A 4,803-nucleotide genomic window follows, 5' to 3' on the forward strand; every position below is an offset into this window, starting at 1 on the left:
GGCTGCTCAGGTCTGGTGAGTTGCTAGAGCCGGGCTTTTCTCCACCTTTGTTTTCTCTCTTCTCTAGCAACCCCAGTTAGCCTCTGGAGAGCCCAGCAAGCCTTATTGCTTTCTTTTCTGAGATAGGGGAATGCTGACCAGCTTTCCCTCTTTCTCATCTTCAAGAAAATATCTTTGCAGCATTTCATCTTGTGAGGAAGTGGGGAAAGGCCAGCTGATGTACCAAGAAGGCAGCCAAGAAGGACCACTCATCTCTGAAATGTATTACTCAGCTCCCCTCCCTCCCACCACCATCCTTTCTCTTGCCTTCCTGACACAATCAGACTTTTTAACTAGTTGTCTACCTCACCACTTTACTGCCATAGCTCTGATTCACTCCTTAAGCCACCCCAACCTCTGTAAACCCCATGATTCTGCTAAAAAGACTTTCTAAGATCACCAATTCCATTTAAGTCACTCACTAGAGAATATTTAGTACTAGCCCAACTTGAAGGCTGGGCAGAATTCAGCACAGATGATCCCCGCCGCCCAACTCCGTTCTGAAACATAGTCTTCGCTTGAGTTGCATGATACAACAATCTTTTAATCAACCTTTTACTTTCCTGACTGTGCATTCTCAACATCCCCTTCAGCTCTCCTTTTATACAACATGATTAGGTATTAGTATCACTCAAAGCTCAATTATGGACTTTCTTCTTTTTTTACTCTCAAGGGTCACTGAGTGATCCAGATAATTAAACTGGAGAGCATATACCTGAAATTAAAGGACAGGGGCTACTTACCTCTAGCCATTATTTCTACGCAAGAACGTGGGCCTGGTTTTGCTAGAATTTTTTATTTTTAAGAGAAAATGAGAATTCTGATTTTTATATAAAAATATGATGCTTTTTAATTTATGTTTCTGGTCATGAGAGAGTAGCTGTAGCAAACCAAGCCTCATTCCAACAAAAAAGTTTAAAACTGGTTAAAAAAGTTTTTTAAATACCTGTTTGAAGTAACCATAGAGCAACACAGTCAGCAAGAACTTGCAAGTCTAAGATCCAAGAGAAAAGAAAGCCATTGAGGTTAGTTCACCATTCTGTGCTGTTTTTCCCTCAAGGCATTTGCCAATCAGTAAGTGATACCACACAAGAGATCAAGTTGCATTTCGAGGCTAAGGGCCTTTCAGCAGTTTCATGGGGGTAGGAGGGGAAAAAATTGGGGTTGAGTGTTATCAAGGCAGCTAGGAATTGAGAGAACTAAGTTTTAGAGAAAAGAGAATGGAAACACTGAGCATTTCATCTTGTGCTGCTTTTTCCATTGAGGATATTATTTATTACTAATATTTGCAACGTAAGAGGCTGAGAAGATGAAAGAAAAGGCCAGCTAAGAAGCTAGAAAGCTAAGCAGAGCTTTGACCCGTCTCAGAGTGCTTGGGAGGTGAAGTGGCATCTGAGGCCTGGCAAGGGTGATGGGCCCAGGTTAACAACCTTTGCTCTCAGTTGAGATTCTTGAAAGGTCTTCCTTTAGGATTACTTCAAACTGGAAGTAGACCAGTTCTCACAAAGCCTGAAACCAGCTTTAATGCCTCCCATCCCCTGATTGTATCAAGGGGACCAAGACCTACTCTAGCTAACCTATGAGTAAACAAATAAATAGATTCTCATCTGCTGGAAGTTAACATTATTCAGAGTTTCTACACGTTTTATACACAGTATCCAGTACTCAATCAAAATGGCTGGATTCAGTCTCATCTCTGCCTTATTTGATGCTTTTCCCGAGCAAGCTACATTAGCCTCCAGACACACCAGCAAGCCTTGCTTCCTTCTAGTTCCTGAGATACAGCAATGTCGCTAGCCTCTTTTATTCCATTTTGCCTTCAAGAAATAAGTAAATAATTACTATGAATGATACTAGAGAGACTCAAATGACCAAATCAAGAGAAAAGAAATAGGTAACATAGACGACTCAAAGATGACCTAGATATAATACACAAGACATAGATTTTAAAGTAACTGTTACAAACATGTTCAAGAAATTGGATGACGCTTCCAGTCAGGCACTGGGTGGCAGTGCCAAGGGATAACGTTGCTCTCACGTGGGGAAGGGTGGCGGATTCCGCCTGCTTTTTAACCATGAAGGAGACAGACCAGGAGGATGTTGCAACAGAGATTCAAAAGGTCGCTGGGATGCTTCTGTGCCTGGACCAGCAAGGCCAAGTGGAGGGGAACCTCAGAAGAGAGGCCTGGAGAAAGGCGTCTGTGGAGGTCACACTGCAGGTCGCTATCCAGTCATGGTTGGACGGGGTGCCGTATGGGGTGCCACATGGGCCGGAACCTGCTCCAAAATGCACTGGATGACGTCAGAGACATCCTGCGGTCCCTGGCCAACGTCAGCAAACACTTGAGGTGGAGCATCCACACCATCCATCAAGAGCTTCAAATACGTCAAGGATGAAGGATGCTGTCGTACAGCACACCCAGCTCGCTGCAGCTGTGGAGAGCCTCAAGAACATCTTCTCAGTGTCCCAGATTGTGAGGAGTGGGGACCCTGGACCTCACTGAACGAGGGGCACTCCTTCAGGCTCACTGGAACCTGATGGACCTGGAACAGGAGTGTGCTCCTGGGACGGGCTGATGTACGAGCACCACCGCGCATGGACGTGACCCTCATCCACAGTGACTTTGGGAGCACACAGGGGCTCTTGGACGAGCTGGCCAAGCAGCTGGGGATGGTGTTGCAGAGGTCGCTGCTCACCATCCCCCAGGACCCATTTTTCTGGTCTCTGTTGTCAGGATCATGGAAAGGGAAGAAAAATTGATTGGTGCATACTTGACCCCAAAAAATGCAAACTAGCTTTGTTCCTCTTGAGAGGTCCAAGAATTGGAAGGAGGAAATGTTTGTCATCTTGGACAGAATCGTGAGTGCTAGAATTGAGGGCACAGAGGCAGAACCCCAGGGAGTCCAACAAGGTGTGGTTCATCTGCCACCTGGAAATCATATGGAAGCATGTCCTAGATGACCCCATTGTTGCCAAAAACCTGATGGTTGTGTGCTTTTCTCCCCATTATGAGATTTTCAGAAACTCCTCAACCACCAAGCCCTGAGAACCTGGATGCAGATCTCGTGGGAAGATCTAGAAGCAAGTGAGATTATGGGCCTCTTTGACCTGGGTCTTAAACACCTACACAAGCGTAGAGATGACTGGGAATGTGGAGCTGGTCCCAGAAGCGGACGTCAATGCCCTGGAGCTTTTGCTTTCTCCAAATGTGGTGTCTGAGCTGTTCCATCTGTACATGTCAGCTCTCACTTCAAACATCATTGTCTGGCTGCAGAAAGCACTAGACACAGACACTAAAGACTGAATGAAAGAGACTGAACCCAAAGCGGACCCAAGTGGGAACACTCCCTACCACTCTCTTCCAGATGTTCCAACAAATTTTTAAAATTACTACTCAGATAAGTGAAGATTTGAAAACAAATTACCAGTTGATGTCTTCAGCAAATGAATTCTTTCTTAAATAGACACAGAGTTGAGGCTCAGTTGTATATAGAACATCTGAAAAACTGGCCACACCACACTGCTATGTTCAGGATATGATAGCAATCATCACAGCTGTCAGAGCTTTAAGGAACCCCTAATCAGTTTAAAAAGGAAGTATTTTTAAAATGAAGTGGAAGAGGGTGTGTCTCTGAGCCAACCAAACATGGATGGGATTTTAGACACCGCTGTTGCGAGGAGGCTGCAGCAGGTACCAGGAAGAGGTCTTCCAGGATCTGGAGCAACATCTCGATGAGCTGATAAGAAAGAAGTGGCTGTTAGGCTCAAATGCTGTAGACATCATCTGTGTCACTGCGGAAGAATATTTCAATGATTTTGCAGAAACTAAAAATCCATACAAAAAGAGGGTGAGAATGAGTGGTGGTGGGTACCTGTGGGCCATCACGCAGAAGCACGTCTCATCCTGGAGCACCAAGGAGGTGCCGAGAAGACAGTCAGGGAGGCTGAGCTGCTCCACTACCTATTTCCAGAAGCTGGCCTCTGGATTCAGCAAACATGCAGGTGAGCACAGTAACGCTACTGTCGCCCTTGCAGAAGTTGTGCCTGGAAGTTTAAACTCTGGTCAGCAAATACCCAGACATCAAGGATAGCCACATTGGCACACTGCTGGCCACCCGAGGGGACGGCAGCCAGGACATGAAGCAGACCGTCATCAGGAATCTGGAGCAGGGTCCAATGGCAGGAAAATTCAAACTATGTGCCCATCTTCAAGGAAATCATAGTTCCGAGTCTGAACGTGGTGAAGCTTCTCAAGTAACCCATCGGTTTCCAGCTTTGTGTACATTATTATGCACTCATCATCCCCACCCTTAGAAATGTATTAAAGCAAAAGTGACTCTTGATGGTTCTCCTCAGAAGTTTCAGGTCCTCGAGCCTGTCTCCTGTCATGCCGAGCGTGTTGTATGCAAGGTGCCGGGGCATGTGACTTCTTGAAGAACAGGTGTCCTGCTGGCTGTGGTTCCTCAGGCTTTCACATTTCTGTTGTAAACATCCTTTGTGAGGCAGGACTCTGATGGAAAATGCTTCATGGTTGATTATCATGGTGGAAAACGTGTGTGGAGAGGGAAGAGGCCCTGTTTTCGTTCACTGTGGGTCTTCACTCAGAGACATGAAAACAAAAATTGGAGAAATTTACCAGAGAATGATGATCTATCAAAAAATTAGTTTAAAAGTACAAGAAGTAAAAGTATAAATGTAATAGTTGGGTTTAACAGCTGTTTGAGTAGAGAAGAAGGTAAAATTAGTGAATTGGAAAACAGGTT

General features: G+C 45.2%; 1 pseudogene; it reads left to right on the forward strand.

The window, feature by feature from the left end:
* The first annotated feature begins 2,099 nt into the window (after positions 1–2,099).
* On the forward strand, positions 2,100–4,298 carry LOC132481321 (exocyst complex component 3-like; annotated as a pseudogene).
* Positions 4,299–4,803: the final 505 nt, after the last annotated feature.

The sequence above is a fragment of the Mesoplodon densirostris genome, chromosome 20 (genome assembly GCF_025265405.1).
Source record: "Mesoplodon densirostris isolate mMesDen1 chromosome 20, mMesDen1 primary haplotype, whole genome shotgun sequence".
NCBI lineage: Eukaryota > Metazoa > Chordata > Mammalia > Artiodactyla > Ziphiidae > Mesoplodon > Mesoplodon densirostris.